Source organism: Camelus ferus, chromosome 1 (assembly GCF_009834535.1).
Source record: "Camelus ferus isolate YT-003-E chromosome 1, BCGSAC_Cfer_1.0, whole genome shotgun sequence".
NCBI classification, from domain to species: domain Eukaryota; kingdom Metazoa; phylum Chordata; class Mammalia; order Artiodactyla; family Camelidae; genus Camelus; species Camelus ferus.
Window position 1 is genome coordinate 4,812,519 of NC_045696.1, and position 22,791 is coordinate 4,835,309.

General features: G+C 41.8%; 1 protein-coding gene and 1 long non-coding RNA gene across 2 annotated transcripts in view; both read left to right on the forward strand.

The window, feature by feature from the left end:
- The window catches only part of DSCAM (DS cell adhesion molecule), a 664,279-nt gene that overhangs the window by 287,354 nt on the left and 354,134 nt on the right, over positions 1-22,791 (forward strand). The window lies entirely within an intron of this gene.
- Positions 1,983-22,149, forward strand: LOC116658240. Its single transcript, XR_004313512.1, has 3 exons — positions 1,983-1,993; positions 2,837-2,839; positions 21,727-22,149. It is a non-coding gene; the product is annotated as an uncharacterized LOC116658240 (long non-coding RNA).

Sequence of the window (22,791 nt, forward strand, 5' to 3'; positions counted from 1 at the left end):
ACAGCAAGCACCCTGTATGTAAATGTGTGACTACTGTTTGTCATCCATGGTTAAACGGAAGAGCTGCCTGTTTTAATGACATAAGAGACTACTTATTCTCTGAAATCAGACCCTGGCATTTAATAATGGTTGCTGTTGTTTTAACAAGGAAGGTCTATTTTCAAATCAAAGTGTCACTTCTCTCATAATATGCTTTATATTTGCGGTTAATGTTTTAGTAACAGTAAGGCAAAGTATATTTTTCCTCCTTTGATTACTACCTGATCAACATTTTCCATATTATACTTGGAGTCAATGTTTTACCAACACAATAAGGCAAAAAAGATATGTTTTCTCTTCCTAGAGAACCACCATTTCCTTTGGCCACATCTATAAACTTGACATTTTGGTGAGCACACGAGGTTTTGGGGTGTAGAAAGGGCTCCTAACTCTTCCTAATCTGCTGCTTTCAGTCAGTAATTGATCCTCAAATACCGTGTACCACTCTGTATCCGAATGAAGCCGACTCTGAGCCTCTCAGTTTTCCCACTCCAGCGAGATGGAGCAAATAAAGTGGTCAAACAGCCTTGGATTCTTTCATCTTTCTTCTATGAAGTCAGTGAGTCAGCAGCTCCCATTGGCATTTTTCATGTCTATCAGGGAAAGCCCGGGGCAGCAGGGGTTCTAGAAAATGGCCTCAAACCTTCAAACCAGGGATCTAATTAGCTGGAATACTCATTCTTTATTGCTTGTCTGAAAACCCGTGTGATAGATGTCGTCACCTGTCCCCAGCGCACGCTAGCTTGGCTGTTGAGATCAGCGGTGAGGAAGTCTTGACAGTGCTCGTTTGTCTTGGAGATTAACAGAGCTGCTTATAAAACTGGTTGCATATCTTTGAATGCAAGCATGCAGTGCATTCATTACAAAGCTTTCCCAGTAAACCTTTAAGAGTCTCAAAAGAAACACAAGTTAGTTAAGAATGTTATCTTCAATTTATACTTTACAGTGGATGATTTTGTGTCTTTTTTTTTTAATGGTTCTTGGCAGCATTTTAAACATTTTCCAGAATGAAAAAGAGCTATAGTTACTTTGCTCATTTCATAGATAGACACTTGATTAATAGAGTTGCTGGTGGAGTGTTAGAAGTCACAGGTGCTGGGATCAGCACATGCAGAGGGACTGAGTATGGGAGTCGCAGTGGGGTTTTAAGTGAGGAACACTGCGTGTCACGGTCATCAGCAACTCCCGGGGAGATCCTTCATGCCGAGCTGAGATCCCAAAGAGTAGTTTAATTGACATGTTTGGAGCTAAAAGTTTCTGACAGCCTACCTCATACCTTAGCACCACCCTGTTCACTCGGTAATGTAAGGGTTCCTGTAAATGGGGGGAGATTACGGGACCCCCAGTGTTCATCAAGCGGAGAAAACTCAGTATAGCATTTGCCATAGAGGTGTTCTCTGGAATTCTACGAGGCAGAGGCAGCAAAAAGCAGTTGTGAAGGATTGAGAAAAGTCCGAGTGATAGAAGTTTTCTTAGAATTTACCAGATGTTTTCGCAGAATGTTATGAATGAATTATAAACAACTCTGGACTTTCCTAGCTTAATTAAACAGTAAATAAACCAGTTAAAAATAACTGGAAGGAAGTTTTATCATGTGAGAGTACTTACCTCCACGGACATGGTTCTTTTCTATTTACCTTTGCAGGATAACATGATGAAACATTGTGGTTTTAAAACTGTGCTGATTTTCTGACAATTTCTGGACTCAGCTGCCTGCCCCTAGCAGTTTGGGTCTGGACATACCCTGTGAGTGATGGTGAGCTAAGTCCATTTCCACTGGTTCCTCCAACTCTATCTTGCTGAGGTTGTCTCAGAGCTTTTCTCTTCTGTCAACTAACTATGAAACGCGTAGGCAGGTTATGGGAGACAGTGGTAGCCACGAAACCAAATCATGAACAAGGTCTTACCTTCCTTTCCACCTGGCAGAAGCCTCAGTCTTACCTTGCTCTTCTGAGTCCTGTGACACCAGAGGACCATATAACTACCCCGGGCATCTCCCACAGAGGAAAACATGAAAGCTGGTGTGACATACCATTTTCACTAGATTTTTTTTAATAATGGGATTTTTTTCTGACAATAAAAATAATATACATTTCATTTGGATAGTTTAAAACCTACAGAGAAATACGAGAAGAAAATAAAAAGCACTTATAGTTTCACTGCTTCACCCCAAGGTAATTAATCAGGCCCAATTCCAAGAGGGGAGTCCAAATTCACATAGAGCACAGTGTAGAAGGCGGCCCCTGAACTTGAGCGGCTCGGGGGTCGGAACCCCCACTATCACTTGATGGTATGTGACGTTCGAGTCTTTTCCAGAACCTCTCTGGTTTTTCTTTTGCTTTACAAAATTGGTATCAAGCCAGACCGCCAGTTTAAAGCTTGCTTTGTCTTGTATACCATCATGTCGTGCCTGCTGACCATAGAATTCCACTTCAAGAATTCTGTTCACCTGGGGAAGGGCTGAGACAGGAAAAAGTGCTGGGACTTGGAGAAGAAAAAAAGGAAGAATGAAGGCAGGGCTGGAGGCCTCATGTCCAGCTCAGTCCTCACAGCCACGACCACGGTTGTGACCCGAGTCCTGGGTTCCACTGGCCTGGGAGTCAGCCGCCGTCCCCAGTACAGACTTGGTACTGGATGATGAGCAAAGTCTCTTTTACGTCCCCTTCCCTCCTTCCTCCTCCTCTCCTCTCATCTTCTCTCTGCTCCTTTCCTTTTGTCTTCACTTTCTTTCCCTCACTATTCCAGTCATGGGACACGAGCTTATAAAGCTGACCAAGCGGACAGTGAGGGTGAGAAGTCTGTGTCCTGTGGGTTGGCTCTACCAGACATGCTTAAATGCTGCTAATGAGAAACTTTGGAGCTGTTACAAAATAAGCGAATAGCACCTTTCCTTTGAAAGCTTGAAAGAGAAGTCCTCCTAGTCAGTGAACTAGTGACAGCGATAAACTACCGTAGTAATCAAGGATAACCAATGCACAATAGCAAGAGATCAGTGTGCAATTCTGGGCTGAATTTTAAGTTACACAGTGAAGATGTTATCCAGCTTTTACAAAGCAAACAAACAAACAATAGCAAAAAATAGGCAGAACTAGATCTCCATCTTGGTGAGCTGAAAAATCCAAAGGAAATAGAATCCTGATTAAACCATTCAATTAAAGAGATTGATCATCAATGACTTAAAGATTGTATTAGACCTTAAAGACCTTCAATGTATTTTAATTTCAGTGATTTCTTATAGCTACCTGGAGAAGGTAACAGACTGAAAAAGTGATCTTGTGGGTAGTTTGTATCTGACAGCTCCTTGAGAGCATTGGCACCTGCTCACTGGCTTATTCTTGCTACAGCAGGAGAAACACACCTCATGTACGCATGTTAACGAGGTCTCTGATGATATCAGAAAGTGTGTGACAAAAGTAATGGAAGTTGATTTTTCAAAAATGTTTTTCCACTCTGGTCAGATGCATTAATTAGTAAGGTAGGGGGGGGGGAATTGCAGGCTTATGTTAATACTAATTTTTTTCTTAGTCTAAGTGTATCAGGCAGTAAATGGACACATGATGATGTAAACATCCCAGATGCAGGGGGAGCCTCTCAACTCAGGGAACAGCAGAGCGCTCTTTGAATTCAGCTCGGCAAACTCATCAGCAGTGTGGCCTTTGGCAAATCACTCTCCAGACCGTAGTTTCCTCATCTACGAAACTAACCTAATAAATCCTCTTACTGCAGAAGTTTGTAGGTAAATAAGAATTAATTAAGTAAGAATTAGCTCACCATCACTCACTCATAATTATATGCCAGTGCCTTTGTGGGTGATGCTTCGTTACAGGAAGTCCGCAGCTTCACTGTCTGGAATCAGGGGCTTTTACCCTGTTGCATGTTGCAAAGCTCTTTGGCAATCTGATGAAATCTGCAGACCCTCCCTCAGGTCAGCGCTTCTAGACGTGTAAACAAAATGCGTAGTGTTATGGACGGAGTCATTTATCAGGTGTTTACTAGTGTCTGTGGTAGACAGAGTAATGGCTCCCAAAGGTGTTCCTGTCCTAATCCCCAGATCCTGTGACTATTTTATGTGACCTGGGAAGAAGGAATTAAGGTTGCTGATCAGACGTTTCTGACATAAGGAGATTGTCCTGGGTATCTGTGAATACTGCAGTTTTGCTGAATCAAAGAATCACTTTTACTGTGAGTGATGGTCAATGTTGAACCTTTGTTAATTTAGATACTCCAGTGTGACATTAAAATGTATTTTTAAGAGACAATTTTTCAAAGTCTCATTTCCTAGAGCCATAGAAACATAACTGAGTTGACATCTAATTGGTTAAAGTAACTGCTTTGAAATTACAACTCTTATTTCTTGGTGGCATGTTTATCGTGAGGGAAAATGTGCTAATGTATTCAGAAGTAGAACTAGCATTTTTCAAATTCTGCTTGTTGTAAACCTCTACTTTCAATAAAAGGAGAAACATTTCAGGAAGGGTTCAAAAGTAGCCATTGCTAAATAGCCCTCATTACTCCAATGCTGGAAGACTGGCCATAGGGAGGAGTTCAGGGTCATTTGCACACATGAAGATGAGCAAAAGCCAACACAGCACTGAAGCCAGAACACAGAACACTGTCTCCAAGTACTTCTTCCAGACTAGGTCTTGAGTCTTCAGTGATAGGGAATGACCTGACTTCTTCAATAAAAATGCAGGAATACACAGTCCATGAAAATAAATCCAAGTCTTGATTCCGAAAATAAAAGATGAGTCAGATCAAGAGTGACTGAGACTTTTCCATCCCTTGCTTATCACGTCACAAATATTTAGGATCCCAAAAAAGCCTTCTTTGGAATGCAGTGCCAGCAAATGGATTTCTCCTCTCTTATGGGCAACTAGCTCAAACCTCCATTGCTTATTTTTCCTGCATATCTTAACCTGAGACTAGCCAAAGCTCTGCAAAGATAGACTCTTTAGGATTCCACAGGTCAGATATCAAGTTGAAAGTCTTAGATTGTGCAGTTGCAATGAATTTTGAGGATGAAGTAAATTGTAAATTTTGAACTTAAGGAGACCTTCATGATAGACCTTGAACCTGGCTACCATTTTTCAGAATCACTTGTTTCACTGAGTCTGGGCCAAATGGACCTGACTTATGTTAGGGTTGAATTATGTCCCCTCACCAGTTCACATGTTGAAGTCCTAACCCCCAGGACCTCAGAATGTGAACTTATTTGGAAATAGGATCATTGCAGATGTCATTAGTTACATTAAAGTGAGGCCATACTGGGGTAGGGTAGGACCCTAATCCAGAATGACTGGTGTCCTTATAAAATGGGGACATTTGGGTTCAGACACACACACACACACACACACACACACACACACACACACACACACACACCCGTCAAGACTGGAGTTATGCTGCCACAAGCCAAGGAACTAGCAGACCCCGGAGAGAGGCCTAGAACAACACAGCCTTCCCTAGAGACTTCCGAGGGAGCACAGCCCTCCTGACATCTTGACCTCTGACTTCTAGCCTCCAGAACTGCTGCTTAAGCCACTCTGTTTGCAGCACTACACTGTTCCGGCATTCCTAGCACTGACATCACTCCTTTAACGTGCTCCAGACCAGTTTCATCACTCAGCCAGTTCCGACACTAGGCATATCATCCTATAAAAAGCAGGAGAGGCATGGCGTCTGGTAGCGAATTCCAACATCTGTATTAGTCATTTTGCTTGTCTAGATCTCAAGTTTTTTCAGCTGCTAATTGAGGAGGTTTAGCTTTTCTGAAATCTTTCCAGTTGCCTGCCCCTAAGGGCAATGTAACATAAAACCCCAGAGGGTTTGGGATTTGCCCAAAGCAGCCTGATATTAGCTGAAACCATCTGTGAAAGTTGTATTAAGTCTTGAAAATTCATGTGGATTTTTATTCTTTGTCACATTATATGTGTTTGGTTTAATAACAAATAATATTTGGAATCACTTATTATTACATGACAATGAAGCTTTGGTATTATGGACTGTGCTTATACCCTGGATTCATATCCTGTCACCCAATTACCAGTACCTCTGTTTGGGAACTGTGGGGCTGCATTGCCTCTGGTCTCTTCCAGCTCTAAAATCTTGGGCTCCAAGGGCTGTGTCATCCATATATGGGTGACATCAAAGACCAGATTGTGTCTCTGTGCATGAGTGCCCAAGATGACTCTTTGTGGATGCCAAAATGCCCACTTCCAGAATAAGTTAATATAAATTAAAATACCATTTGTAGAAATATTTCACTGGGTTGTGAGAAAAATATGTCTACGTGGTATATGCAGGGGGCCAGCTCCCCACTAAGGCACTTTGATCATGAACAGTTGCTTAAGGGATCCTTTTATTGTATGTGTAAGAACTGCTGACAATCAGGAAAAATGCCTGATGTAGATTCTGTAATCATATACCACTGCCTTCTCTGCTGAAGTAACCTGTGGGCCAAGTCACTTATAAGCAGAGTCTGCTGCCCAGCCTCATGCCTGCTGTGAGGGAAGAGCTCCCATAGGGCTGCACATAGCCATTGGCCCTGCTTATCACTTGGCAGTTGGCCTCTCAACCTGGCAAGTTTCCTACTCTGTAAAACTGGGGAAAGAATCCATCATGGATCCTACTGTACAGATGAAATAAGACAATGCATCTCAAATATGTTTTATAAATTCAAATATACTGTATGGATGTCGGGAATTATTATTTGGTGCATTTCTAAATAAAACCTATAGGTGTAGCTCAGTGGTGGAGCATGTGTTTAGCATGCACAGGGTCCTGGGTTCAACTCCCAGTACCTCCATTAAAAAAATAAATAAATAAACCTAATTGCCTCCCTCCCCCAAAAAACAAAGAAAGAAAGGAAAATTTACACAAAACCAAAAGACATTGATGGGGCTACCAATGGGGCTGATACGTCTTGTGTTGAGGAAGAGTTCACTCTGTGGTGAACTTAAGCTAGGAGGATGAGACATGGAGAAGCAGATTCTCAAGGCTTCAATTCATGGAAACATTTTCAGGGAAAATAAGAGTAACTTCATGATAAGACTGAAGCTGTTTAGTGGCCTGTAGGTAGAGGGTCAACAGCTGTTAAATACACTTTTCAATACAGTGGGGTATGACCAGTCATCTCCCAAAGTATGCAGTGAGTTCGTATTGTTGAAGAACCAGCAAGACTGTCAGTGTAACTCCACAGGGTGATGCAGTGTATTAAAGGGTAAAATCAAGTGAACAACAACAGAAGGATGGGGGGGTTGGTTGCTGGTCAATATAGGTTAGATACTAGGCTTTGATGTTGATAGCATCCTACTCCAATCCAATTTGAATTTAGCTACTATGGAAAAAGAAAGGAAAGATCTAGTCTCTTGATCACGTGGAGGTGACCTTAATTAATGGTCACCTGCAAAGCCCGCTGGTGAATACGGCATGCATATCTTTAGAATAAACATGTGGTGTGATGTCCCAGGAGGGTTGGGGCTTTATGCCAATATGTTGGATGCCCTGTGTGCAGGGGACTGCTGTAGACATTAGCTATATAGTAGTAGACAAAAACAAAAGACAGATATCCCCGTTCTGATGGAGGTCTCATTCCAAAGTCGGGAGATAGATAAATAATCATGTATTAGTAGCTGATGATCAATGCCCACAAGTAAAGGAAAGCAAGGTACAGGGTCAGGGAGTGATGGACAGGGCACCATTTTAAAGGAACTGGTCAGGTAAGACTGTAAAAATGAGGGAGTGAGGGTATGGAGCCGATGGAAAGGAGGGGGGGTCTAGGGAGAAGGAGGAGCAGGTGCGGGAACCCGGCTGCCACAGTTGTGCACCTGGAAATTCAGGACTTCAGAGGCAGGTCAGTGTCGCTGAAGGTGAGAAGGTAGGAAGAAGAGAAGAGAAGAGAAGAGAATAGAGGAGACCTGAGTGTTGGAGAGCAGGTCATGAAAAGTCCCGTGAGGACTCTGGGCTTTATTCTGAGCGAGATGGGAATCATTTAAGGAGCCTACAGAAGGCAAGTGGAAGGGGGAGGCAGACATTATCTCTGCTCTTACCTTGTATCTGCCCCTCTGTCTCCGCCCAGCCCTGGCCACTGGGGCCCCTCTTCTCTCTCAGGGCTGGTGAGCTGAGGAACTGTGTTGGCTTCCTGAAAGCAGAGTTTCCAGAATGTTCATGCTTTAAACCATCCCGAAGATTACTTTTCCGTCATTCAACCCCCGCCCTGGAATCCTTTGGGGCTGTGGAACCTCAAAGGTTCTTGCTTGCTCTTCTGTTGATTTCTATAGATTCATAGGTTTCTTATCTTTAGAAGTATTCTGAAGATTCTTAAATGAGAACTCATCTTTAAAATTCACATTTCCATTTGCACACAGAAGACACATAACAAAACTTCATTGCCTTGCAACAGAATAGTAAGCTTAATGCTCTTTTAAAAATGTATTCTCATGAGAAAAGAGGCAATTCACAGATGACCTCAGTGAGAATAAAATCAGTACATTCTCAGCGGAGAGTTTTTATATATCACAATGAATAAAAATAGAGAGTGTAATTTTTAAAAAGGGAGGACTCAAGAATTAAGTTGGAAAGGAAAGCAGAAATATGCAACTCACAGGATTAATACTAAATATAGCAACATACTTGTAGAAACTCATTGTTTGCCCTTGTCTTCTGAGACAGAAGTAATAATTTTATACAAAGAGAAAGGGTTGTCAGATTAAATTAGGACACTCAGTAACAATAAATAATGTTAGCATATTGATATCCCAAATATTGCATGGGGCATACTTACACTAAAAACTACCCATTGCTTATCAGAAATTCAGATTTAACTGGTATCCGGTATTGTTAACTAAATCTGCCAAACCTACAAAGAAGAGACTATTGACCATCATCTCTAGGCTATGAGAAGGGAGTGGTTTTTGCCGTAGCAGAGGGAGAGTGTGTTGAGTATCCCTGCATCCACCATCCTCTTTGACCTTGCCTTGTTTGTAAAGAGTGGCCTTGGCTGCACGCCTTCTACATGCTTCTCCAGGTCTACTCTCTCACCTGTCTCTGCGCTGCTCTGGGCCCCTGGAGGCTGGACACATCAATGGGCTCCATGGTTACCTGGCTTCCTGTTGGATTCAGCTCCTGGGAGGCACCAGCAGGAGACCTGAGAGCAGGAGAAGAGCTTGGTTGGGGTGTTTATTTTGTTTCACTGGCTCCTTCCTTGCCAGGTTGTGGATCCTGTCAGGCTCCCGTTAACCCTTTGGTCCTTGAGGAGATAACAGCTTTGAGCTGCTCTCGGCCCTGGACTCTGACTGCCTTTGTCCATCATCCCTTTTTAGATTCTTCTCAGAGTACTGGGCTGGAGGGCCCATCTCTTCCCCTGCTGGACCCTCGTACAGCGAGGTGTGTGATAGATATCCGGTATCAATGGTGTGATCTGTGACCAGGACAGCATGAGTTAGAAAGAAGAAAAGGCTGGAAGAGAAAACGACAGAGCTGGCGTTCTGGCTGTGCCCTTCGGATGGCGAGGTCTTGACGGGCACGTGATTGCCCATGTGAAGTGGACATCTAGTCCTGAAAGATTCCTGGAAGGAATGAATGGAAGTGGGAGTCTTCATCAGCCAGAAAAAATTTAGAAAATAACCTCTATGTAAATAAGAAATGTATCACTCAAATGAATGCCTGTGTCCCCCATAAAACAAGACCATGAAGCCTATGTTTATAGAAGGTATGCATTTAAGGAGATCTCTTCAGAAAATTTAGAAATCAGAATATTTAGTAAGTGAGAGAGAAAAACTAAGTTGTCTTGTGACACGCCTTCCTGCTGTCTCCGCCCCCCCTGCTCCTCCCTCCCAGCGCTGTTGGGGGTCTCTTCTCAAAGAACGGTGCTCAGCCCTTCACCTCCAGCCCAGAAACCTGGATGATTCCTTTCTGTGCATCTAGTAGGTTTTCAAGAAGTACTTGCTAAATTTAACTGCATTTCTGCTCCTTTGACCCAGTTGTCTTAGATGTGATTGGGAGAGAAGTGACAGCAGAATAAGTTAAAATCCCTAATTATTTCTCTGAACTCTTGCAAAGATTTGGCAGACGTATTGACCGTGGCCTGTCCCACACAGTAAAGAAGACAAACACCTTGCCAGTGGGTGGCTTCTTAATTAAGACCTGGGATCTTTCACTTAAAGTTGGCCCAGATTGAAAGGTTCCAGCTGCCATCATCCAATATGCTTTGGAGATCCAGGTTTTTTGTTTCTTTTAATTTGAATATTGGAGCAAGGTGGTAGAAGGCAGGAGAGAAATGAGTGAAGAGATTGGCTGTTCTTGTCAAAACTCTTCAACCTTGATAAACGCTGTGGCTGGAATCACTTGTGTGTTGAGTTAGCTCTCCATGTCTTACATGTTGTGTTTTACATCATTGTACTAAGACCACACAGACAGATAGAATCGTTTGTTCTCAGTCCTTTATAGTTTGTAAGTATTCATACGCTTATCTCAATGTAGTCTGTTTTCTAGCTTAGGTAAATTTAGGTGATTTTACTTAATACTGAGTTAATAATCTGGTTTATTCCCAGATAATTTTTCCAGGGGTTGTTACCCGACCTCTGTGATGTATGTAAAGCTCCGGCTCTCTTACTTACTCAGGAGCGGCTGCAAGTCATGTTGCTGTAATGAGGAACTCTCTTGTGTTCTAGTTGCTCTCCCCTGGTGCATGGCTTCAGGAATTCCGTGCATTCTAGAGTTCTATTTGAGAATTACAGTAGTGTTTATTCCCATTTTAATATTTGCTACCTTTCTCATATATTGGTGATGGATACATACATAAAATATTATATATTATATGTATGTATAATCTTAAGGTGTAGTTCTTGTAGATCTGCTTACAAATTCTGAACAATGGTAGATACTTGTTCATTGATAATCTCACTGACTTATCTATCGTTTTTTCTTCCACTCTTACAGAAAATGTGTCCAAAACACCCTTATGTAAAAGAAAGAGAAGGCAAGACCCCCTGTCTTTGGACTCCCTACCCTGGGCCAGTCATTATGTTCGGTTCTTTACATGCATTACTCTGTTTAGCCTTCCCAGCAGTCTTGTAGAGCAGGTGGTGTTATCCCCAATTTCTGATGAACAGACTAAGGCTTAAGCTTTCCAAGGGCACTGAGCGAGGGACGCTAGTGTCAGAACATGCATACGAAATGGCAGTAGTGAGCCTTGTGATGATGATGGCTGACTGTCCCTGAATACCCGCTGTGAAGCAGGCACTGTGTTGAGCATTTAGGCTAGTGATAAAAAGTAAATGTAATTATTAATCCTATTTTACAAATGAAGAAACTGAGACTAAGCAAGGTTAAGTCCCAGGTCGAATTTAAGCCCAGATCTATTGACAGAGCCCATGTCTTTACCCTAGATTTTGTGGCCTTTGAGGTGTTCAACTTTTATGAGTATATTGGGAGAACCATCAAGGATATACTCCTTTGGAAATCTAATACTTCACATTTCACGACTGCAATGGTTTGAAAATTCATGGCCCTTTGACAGACCATGTTAGTCTTTCCCAATGTTAGCTGGAAATGCAAGTTAGAAATAAGCTTCTCTTTGATGACACAAAGCTATGCCAAGGCAAATGTATATACCTGATTTTTATGGAACGCAAATATCCTAATTATCTTTAAATCTGAGTTCCTTGGAACAGGAGTGCAATGTTGAATTTTTGTTGAGAGGAAAGTGACATATATAGTAAATGCTAATTGTAGAAAATTTGAAAGCGTGCTCTGAATCATTTATATTTATTCAGTCAAGGAGAATAAATTGGTTAAATGCTTGCTGGAGAATGACCAGTTGAAAGTATACCATTGAAACGATTTCTGGTGCGCTCCCATGTCAAGGGGATGATTGCCTTCTAATGAAAACATTTACTCTTACCTTCTGGCCGTGGGATGCTACACAGTCTAGGCTTTGCTGTTGTGGCTCTCTCATTTATGTTTCTGTGATGTCTTTCTGTGGGTTTCTGCTTAATCTCTGTTAAGCCATGTGAAGCCAATGGACGTGGGAGCCCTGTCCTGTGCCTGTCTGAGAGTCCTACCCTGTTCAGGTGGTGAAGGGGGCCCTTTCTGGTCTCCTGTGGCAGGGCGAGAAGGAAAGATACATCTTGCTGTTAAAAGACACATAATCAGAGGTAAGGGATCAGAAAAAGTGGAAGTCATCTGCTCTGGGGGGTGGGTGGAAAGTGAGCCTTGTGCTCAACTATTTCCTTTCTCTTATTTTTATGTACTTGGCCTTCAGTGACCTACATTACAATTCAAGGAAACACAAATCCAAAGTGAACCAGTTTCTTAATTTCAGTGGAGCTTATCTTCATCATGTATAATATATACCTAATAATATAGGCATCATAAAGTAGAATTTACTAAAACTCTGAAGCTCTGGAATGACATTCCCCTAAAATAATGAAAGAACTTGATTTATTCAAGAGATATTTATTGAGTGCCTATGATACGCGTCACTGTTCTAGGTGTCTGGGATACTTCAGTGAACAAAACTGACAAAAATCTCCCTTAATGGGACTTCTGTTGTGGGGAGGGGTATTAAACACCATTCACATGGTGGAGAGGGTAGAGGTCAGTGGTAGAACACATGCTTAGCATGCACAAGGTCCTAGCTTCGGTGCCTAGTACCTCCATTAAAAAATTAATAAACCCAATTACCCCCCCCCCCAAAATCTACTTAAACATCATTAATATACTAATCATGTCATATATTAGATGGTGATAAGCACTGTGGGTGAAAGAAACCTGGAAACAGGGAAAGAATAATGGTGTGTCAGGCAGCAGGTCTAAATAGGGGCTGGTGGTTGAAATGGGCCTCGCTGAGAAGGTGGCATTTGAGGAGACACACAAGGAAAGAGGTGTCTGGTGAAATGTATTTGGGGCAAGAGCTTTCCCAGCAGAGAGAAACGCAGAGGTCTTAGGGCGAGGGCCTGACTGGAGTGTTGATGAATGAGGTGGGGGGTGGAGCTGCAGGCTTCTCAGAGAGGAAACGGGGAGCCCAGGGCAGTGCTCCCCGTAGGATCTCTGTGGTGTGTGGAGACACTGCAGGAATTTCAGCAGAGGATCTGACTTCTGTTTTAGAAACTTCAGTGGCTACTGAGTTGAGAAAAGACAAGTTGAGGGGCGCGAATGATGTCTCAAGACTAGAAAGAGGGAGACCCATGTGCAGGCTTTTGCAGGAGTCACAGCAGTAAATGACCGTGTGACAGTGGGTGACAGCAGTGGAGGTAGGTGGAAGGGATCCAGATCTGGATCTGTTTTGCAGGTAGAGTGAACGGAACTTGTTGGTGACCTGGATGTGAGATACGAACAAAAGAAAGCAATTAACAGTAACTCCCTGATGTTTTACATCACTACTATCAAAATGCAAAATAGATTTTTCACTAGAAGATATTTATTCTTGTAAAGAAAATTACATTCAAAATGTACACAATCCCAAGAGGATGGCAAAGAGTATGGAGCCCAGAGGACAATAAAGAAAGGAAATTAACATCGGAACCACAAGCTACCACCAGGAGTACCAGGTACCACTGGCAGTAGTTCATTCACTCCATACAACCTCCCTGTGATGTCCAGGTGGGAGGATTACTTGTGGTTTGAATTCGAAGATTCCAGGCAGAGCTCTCCAGATCCTTTTTCAGTAATTAGGTGGAAGTAACGCTAGGGCAGTCAGAGGGAGGAGGGGTCCCAGCACATCCCTGCCCTCACCCTTCTCTCACCTCCACCTGGCACTTCTGACCAGGGAGCAGAGCGTATGATGATGGGACTCAAAGTAGGAAAGGACTAAGCATTAAGATTGATGTAACGCTGCTCCACTGTATGAACATGATAAGTGGAAAATAAAAATGTCCAGACTCCAGTAGCAGATTCAGTTTTTAAAAAACGAGCTACATTTATCATGAACAGTACTCTTCTCAGCAAATCAGACAGACCTCCAAAGGTTCACATTGTGTCCTGGCTAAAACAATGTATCTTTCATCTTTATTTCCATTTCTAAAATTTAGGAAATGGAAGGTTTCTTTTTTTCCTTTGTGCATATTTTATAGCATTACTTTTTAAAAAAGGACATAGTGGCCCATAGTTTCTGACTATCAATTACACACGAGTCTAGCATAGTGTGGTAAATCTCATATAGTATTCTTTACACATAGCTGGTGAATCCCCGTGAACTTTGTTTCAAATCTCTGTGCACTCTCCTGAAAGGGTCTTTTTTTGCCTTTTGCTGGGGAAATATCTAGAATTTAAATTATGTCTGCTGAGGATGATTCTGGAAATGAAACTGAGGGAAAATAAATCATTTTATAAATCTTTGGATGAGCGTAGGAGTTAGAGCAGAGAATAGTACAATTAAGGTTTTCCTTTCTACTCTTCAGGGTACAATCAGGATGATTCTGTCTCCCTCCCAAGTTAGAGGTTTCCAGCTGTCATCCTTGAAGGGCTCTCTCTTCAGAATGGCATCCTGAGTAGGATAACTGAGGTTTACTCCCTTCTCTTTGGGGTGGGTGGCTTTCTCGAACTCTTCCTGATGTGCGTGTGTTATTCGGTGTCCATGAAGCCAGAAAAGGATAAAAAGCTTATTCCTCCCCCTCAAATGCAGAGCAGAGTCAGACTTCAGAGCTGAAGGTTTTCTTTATCCCAACTGTCAGACAGTCTGATGCTGAAAGAGAACGCTGGACATGACTGAGTCTTCCAGTGGAAGTTAATGGAGACCAAAGACAGTCCTCCTGTGTCCCCAGCATGGGGAGGAGCTGTGACCTCCACCGAGATGTCTCAGACCCTTTGGCTCCATTTCAGCTGCCTCACCTCTCCGTGTGGAAACAGGAGGGCTGGCGGGAGGGAGGGCTTTGCCGTGGGTGCTGGGACTCACAGTGCATTTGTGTGTGTCTACTACAGCCCGCCAGCCACTGCTGCCATTCTAGGTGCGGAGGATGGAGAGGCGAATGCCCTTATGGAGTTCTGGATAAGTTCACGGAGAGCTGAAGCATCAACAGAAAGGTTTTGATTAATCAAGAGCCTTAATTCAAAGTCTGGTTCCTGGACCAGCAGCCTCAACATCGCCTGGGGGCTTGTTAGAAAAGGTGGAAACCTCTGCCCCACCCCAGACTTCCTGAATCAGTCTGTTTAACGAAGTGCCTAGGGGATGCAAATGGAATGTGTATTAGGGTTTAAGAAGCACTGGTTCAGACTGCCCACCAACTAGAACTCATGAATTTGACTATGGTTTACTGGCAATAGCCTCTCCGCTCACGCTCACTCCAACTCTGCTGCCTCTCCCATGCTCCTTAACTCAGGGAACAGCAAACCATCCACTAGTCCCAGGGCCAAACACCTGGCCAGCTTTCAGGAAGCCCCTCACAGCAGCTCTGCCGTTTCTCTCTAGAAGCTGCCTGTCTTCACTCCACCGCCCTGCTTCTCTCTCTCAGATCTCCAGCCTTCTCATGGCTTCTTTGCCTTCACCCTGGCTCCCTTCCAGTGGATTCCCTACCCCACAGTCATGCTGATTTTGCTAAAATTCCAATCTGTTCATGTTACCTCCCTGCTGAAAAGGCTGGAGCGGCTCCCCATGGATCTCGGGGTAAGTCCACTCTGCTTGGTGTGGCATCCCGTCGCGAGGCATGCGGTTCCAGTTGGCCCCTCCAGCGACTCCCAAGTCGATTTGAGAAAGGACAGCAGTGCCCTTTACCTGGTGAAGTCTTAACAGCTGCTGATATGCATACCCCTATCTGTAAACAGAGAGAGATGGAGAGAGGGAAGGAAGGAGGAGAGGGAGTGAGAGGAGGAAGGAGACCTCCTCCTTCTGCAGACTGTTCAGCTGGCTCATCGGAAGTTCAGAACCAGGAACTAAATAAAAGACCCATGAAGGCTGAATTTGAAAGGACTGAGCCTTTGAGCGAAGGATCCTCCACTTCAGGCTCAGGAGAGCTCATCACGGTCTTATACTCTTCTTTTGGTGTGTCTCTTACCTCAATACCTGATGCTCCCAGCCTCCTAGAAACAGAAAGCAGGATGAGCCGGTGGCTGAAGCCAGCACTGATGCCTCCACACCAGGGGCCAGGTCAGGCACTGAGGATGGAGAGAAATCCTATAAAGAGCCAAGCAGGAGCTCAGAGGAGCCCACAGGGTGCAGCTGCCCCACAGACACCCCCCTGATGTGAGCTTACTTCCAGCACTGTTTGATGTCTGGTGTGGATCACAGGATGCAGGCTGATGCCCTTCAGGGGACGCGGGAAACCGGAAAGGAAGTGCTGCCCGGCCCCCTGGAATACCGGTTTACTCCACAGAAATTCGAAGTGTTAGTTTTAATGGTAAAATGCTGCTGTAACGTGAGCTAGGATACAAGATCTGTGTGCGTTTCAAGGCGAAAAGACGAAGTTTAAAATAATCTTGCACAGTTGTGGGCCCCTTCACGCTACGATCCTAGACCCCAGAAAAAAGCCAGGTAACCATGGCAGGCTTATGTCAGTAGTGTTCTGGGGAATTTGTGTGTCGCGCTTGGTGTCACACCAGACAGAGGAGGGACAAGAGCTGTTAGGAGCTGACACACCCAGCAGGAAACCAGAGCAAAGAGCAACAAGTTGGATTATGGGATTTTGTTTTTTGTTGGAAGTAAAATCGTAATTCTCATGCAAACACAAAGTGAACCAAAGTCAAAGATTTTACTTAACTCATTTATTAATGAGGGAACGACGGGTAAGCTGTTACAGCTGATTCAGCTGAGTGTTTAATTTACTGGGGGGTTTGTATTGTCTACTGGACAGAATCTATTTGCATCACCGTGAGCGGGAGTCCTTTGCATTGTTATAGGCAGGAAATGTTTGCATTGCTCTGTGTTTTCTATCAGTTAACTTCTGTCTGCGGAGTTGTAAAAAGCCTAGTGAAGGACAAGCAAAAGTCAAGACAGCCCGGGTGGTGAGCTAAATAAGCACGCACAATGCCCACTGAATCACTTTTTGCCCATTTCAATCTTTTACAATTTTTCCTGACATCATACTTAAAATGGTGAAATATTGGACTTAACCCCAACTCGTAATCTTCGCAATCTTTAGATTCGGACTTTGTTCACAGGTGGGGAGACGTCTGAAGGTTAGAAGGGCTTGGGTGGAGTTGGGACATCCTTGAAAGCAAGAACTGCACCTAGTTTTTCATCCAGCAGGACCCCACTACTCCATGGAATGAATAATTCATAAATATTGGCCAATAGTGGAAATATGGAGGCTAAAATAGCTAAATTCCTAAAAATGTTTAAAGTGCTCACTCGGTGGCGTGGTAGGAAATGAAATGATTAACTATCCGATGTTTAAACTTCCATTTGATTTTGAAAGAAGCACAATCATGGAACTCTTCTCCACAGAAAGTTTTACCAATTCCCAAGAGATATCTATATACTGGGCAGCCCAGGTGTGTTTCCACTCTGCTGTTAACATGATCAGGAAACCAGGGACATACTCTCCTGCCCGACCCAGAGATGCGACTCTTTAAATGGAAAATAGCCATCTAGGTTTCTTCATGGACATTCATAGTTGTTAAATGAATTATATAAAACATGCCTGATTAGCAGCTTAAACAGATTTGTTGTATATGTTTAATTATAATTTGCCTCTATTCTATGGGAAAACAGCAGATATTATTAAAGAGAAATTTTTCATAGTTATTTAACTGAAGATACCATGCCATGTCATTCCATTCAATAAAACTGCCAAGAAAAATTCCCATCACAGTTCTTGTCAAAGTGTTTAGCCCAATGGCATTAAAACCAAGCCGACTTAATCCTTAAATCAATTCATTGCCCGTCTAGCTTGATTTTCTCTTCAAATAAAAAAAAACTATAATGATATTTTAAATGATTAAAACCATATTTATCCATAACGGGATCTCAATAAATGTTTACTCTTTCCTCCTTATTTTGAAAATAGAATCAAAATTAAATCAAAATAAAATCTCAGACTAGTGAAATGCTTTTGAAAAATTTTAAATAGATATTTGCTATTGTCTAAGTAACACAAAATCAGTAGAAATCTGTGCTTTGGGTGCATATAATACGTACATGCATGTTTGCTTTCCCACAAACTGCATTTCATTATACATTTCTAACTAGAAATTAAGAAGAATCATTTGTGCTTTTTTAAAATGAGTCACGAGTAATTCGTTGTTAAATTTTATGAGCGGTCTTTCACTGACACAGTCAATCAGTATATGAAAAGCGAGTCAGATGTATTTCTGAAAGTAATTACATGGGTGGTGCAGGCACTCTACCTTAATTGCATTTGCACAGTTAGGCAGGCAGTGTATCATGAGGCTCCCTGATAGCATTCTGTGTGTTATCACCTTATTTCAAGCACAGTCTGTTGGAAATAAGCCACTCTGGGTCTCCCCTCTCCTCTATTTCACACCTAGGAGGGTGAAGAGGCAGAGTGCTGAGAGTTGTAAGTTGTTTTGCTGAAATTCTCTGGTAAAAAACACAGGGGCCTCACATATAATGTAAACAAAGGGAATCAAAAATTGCAGAATCCAAGCATTTATTGCCCTCCCCTGTCAGGGCCCAGCCTCTGGGAACATAGGTTACTTTTTGCTCTATTTCTTTCTGAAATAGGTCCAGAAAATGGGAAAAGTCATGATTGCTCTGGTCTTGATTCTCAAATCCAACAAAGTTTTCTTTAGTCCATTTTTAAAAACCTGAAATTGTTTTGAATGATGCCTAGGCCATAGTGAGGAAAAATTCTGAGAAATTCTCTACTTTTAAGTTTAAAAAAAAAAAGTTGAGCCTAGAGAAGACAAGGGGGAAAAGTAAAGCATGAAATATCTACATGTGGCAAAAATAATCATAGTTATTAGTTTGGGGGCTAGGCATGTGTTTTAAATGTGTTCAAAGAAAACATGTCCAGTTTAGTTTTGTTACTCTTGCTATAAAGGCAAAAATTAAGCACGCACTGGAGAAGGTCTCCATAGAGTGGGTAAGTATACAGCAGTCATGTTTGCAGTGCTGGTTAGCAAGGCCATAGTATATAATCATGAAATATAGGGAAGAAATCTAATTGTGCCAGTAAAGAGGCTAGAATGGTCTTCATTTCCATTGTAAGAATCCCCACAAAAGGGTGGTGTTGCAGTTTTCAGATATGAATAAATGAGAGACAAGCTCACAGGGAGGAGAGAGACCACACTTGTTCTTCGTATCAGAATTGTGTTGCTCCACCATAATATAGTGACTTCAGCAACTTCTGAGTTTTCTTGTTTTACCCTCAGCTGGGAACCACAGGTGGACTCTGTAGGGTGAGGGGAACAGCCTTGTATCAACAGCCAGTGCGGTGGTCTCCTGTTCCTGCTCTGTCCTTCATTCGCCTGTAGTCCCATGAAGTTGTTCTGTCCCTCACTCAGCTGCCTCCTGCCTTCAGGAGTGTCTGATACCTATCCAGTCAGCCTCTCAGAGGGAGTAGTTAGTTATGTGACCCCAAACCCAAATTCTAATGAAGTGCCCAGGCTACATGTGAGTTTGGACAGTGCTTTTATTGTCATAATTTACTGTTTGCACTAGTGAATGTGGCAGGCTTTATTGTACATTTAAAAAAAATAGAAGGAAATTATACTTTGGTAGCATTGTTGATTATCTTTTGAATGACATTGGTCTTGAGTACATTTCATATTCCTGAGCAAGGCTTTCCTTCACTCCTATGAACTTTCTACAATAAGTGGCTTCTGTTGCATGGACTGCTGTGGGAGGAGCTAAAAGTGAATAGCTTTATTTTAACAGCTTTAAAATCAATTTTTTCCTAGATGAATGACATTGTTAAATCTTTTCCAAAACAATATATTTGGTAGATCTACTAAAATGTTTTCCAATTGCACATAGAGAAAATATATAGATACTAGTATCTAAGCGTGTCTTTTGTCCTTAACCCCATATTATAATTTAAGTTACCTGAAGTCTTAAGTGGGGATTAATAATGGCCTTCCTAGCATATATATTTATATATATTCTTGCTTTAACATTCTGCTCTCAAAATGTAAGGCACATCATCCTGTAATAGTAACTCAGTCTAGCGCTGGGCCCTAAGTTCGTACCTTTCTGCAACAGTAGAACCAAATTTCTACCGTCAAAATCATATACATTCCATATTCAGACATTTTTGTAATTGAAGTATAGTTGATTTACAATATTGTGTTAATTTCTGGTGTATAGCAAAGTGATTCAGTTATACACACACATATATATTCTTTTTCAGGTTCTTTTCTATTATAGGTTATTGTAAGATATTAAATACAGTTCCCTGTGCTATACAGTAAATCCTTATTTATTTTATATATAGTAGTGTGTGTCTGTTAATCCCATACTCCAATTTATCCCCCCTACCTTTTCCCTTTGGTAACTGTAAGTTTGTTTTCTATGTCTGTGAGCCTATTTCTATTTTGTAAATAAGTTCATTTATATTATTTTCTAGATTCCACATATAAGTTATACCATATAATATTTGTCTTTCTCTCTTTGCCATACTTTACTTAATATGATAATCTCTAGGGCCAACCATGTTGCTGCAAATGGCATTATTACCTTCTTTTTTATGGCTGAGTAGTATTCCATTGTATAAGTATACCACAACTCTTTATCCATTCATCTGTTGATGGGCATTTGGTTACTTCCATGTCTTGACTATTGTAAATAATGCTTCTATGAACATTGGGGTATAGATATGTTTTAATTTGGAATGTATATGAGAAATAAATAATTTCTACAATGGTTTAAAATTCATCTCGACCATGTCTCAGGTGCTTAGGAAACCAAGTCTATGATGTTCTAAAAATCTTCTCAATTTGTCATGCACAGAATTTGATGTAATGTGTATGAGTCTGCGAACAGCCTGTATCAGTCTCTGACATGCTATTTGTTCACACAACATTCAGTTTTGCTAAGTTATACAAACAGCATGGTAATGGGAGTCTGATTTTATTTTTGTCATAGCTCACACACGTTGCTATCATTTACCTGATAACAAAAGACCGTTACATTTGTGTCTGTGTGTGTTCGCACGTGTATGGAAATGAAACATGAAATATTTGCCACCTATTTCTCTCTACGGCTAGATACAAAGTTATACACTTACAAGAAAATGTATTTATGACATCCCATGTAGAGAATCCCTCTAGGACTAAGGAATTAACCACAACAGGAAACCCAGATGAGTGATATACGACCACGCCTCCGTTTGTATTTTGATAGCGGTTCATGTGTTTCCTGGAGCAGAAACAGGAGCGTGGGCTTCAGAGGACAGGGAGAGCTGGGTGTGGAGCTTCGTGATCTCAGTCAGGTTACTCTTAGTGCGAGTCTCTGGTTTCATAGTGGATAATGGGGGCCAGGAGTAGAACCTGCAGGATTACTGAGAAGATGAAGTGCCTTGCTGCCTGGCACAGAGAAGCTCCCGTTATTAGTTATGTTGTTGTAGATGCTGTAGTTGGTCATTGTCGTTGTTGTGATGGTAGTATTAGTGACAGTCAGTTAGATATATAATTTTTTGTTCATCTGAAATTGCAAGTCTTCCCTCTTGTCAAGAATTGATTTTTTAGGGTTCTCTATAGGTTTTGAAAATTACATGTAACCAAGAAATGGTCATAACTTCAGTATAACATAACATTTTTGTAATTTACTGCTTTACTTGGCATATAAAAAGTAAGTATGAACAACCACTGTGGAAAACTGTCAGTATCTTATAAAGCTGATCATATACCTGCCCAGTGACAAAGCCATTCCATACCGAGGTACATCCCCAACAGAAATAGTCACCTTTGTTCACAATACACGGGTGCAGCACTCTTTATAAGAGCCCCAAACAGGAAGCCACCCACATACCCCAAACAGCTAACTGGAGAGGTAAACTGAGGTATGTTCACACTCATCTAACACCACAAGGAGATGGGAATGAAAGTCCAGCAGCCACACATAACACGGGTGAATCTCACAAAAGCAACGTTGAGTGAACGGAGCCAGACACGGAAAGATACGTACCGTGTGGTTCTGTTTTCATGAAGTTCAGAAACAGGCAAAAGCAACCTGTGCTGTTAGAAGTTAGAGTGTGGATGACTCTGGACGTTAGGGGGAGGGGGCACTCAGGGGTGCTGGCCATTTATTGCTTCTTGATCTGCTCATTGCTTCCTTGGTATGGTATGGGGCTGGTGGGTGAAAATCTAATTGAACTATTCACTTAAAATAAATGTACTCTTCTCTAAGTGTCTTATACTTTACTAGCAAGTTTTTAAAAAGTAATACAAAAAAAGGTCAGTGCTTGAAATGTTTCATTTTTGTCTTTTAAAACATAGAAAACAATTTTAACAATTTAAATGGAAATATATGCTTGGATTTGAAATTAAACATATAATTTTGATATCATTCTAAAATAATAATAAATTTGGGCTCAGATTTAAAGCATACCTCTCAATGTTGATGGACACTATATGTAATTGAGCACATCAGTTACTGTGGGTTAGCATTTCCTTGCAAAACAGAAAAAAAGTGAAACGTTATGTTTAGAATGCTCTTCTAATTGGTGGGTTCATCAGAGAGGATGTAAGTACATATGGTGGAAATAATTACAGGTGATTCATAAGCATCAATGGGAATTAAACATTCACTTGGAACTCTAGTGCTGAACATTAGAGAAATTACAAAGTTCTACTATAGAAAAGGCTAGCAGATAAACACTGTCAGCCATTTTTGTTTTACTTCATTTTTTAAGGATAGGA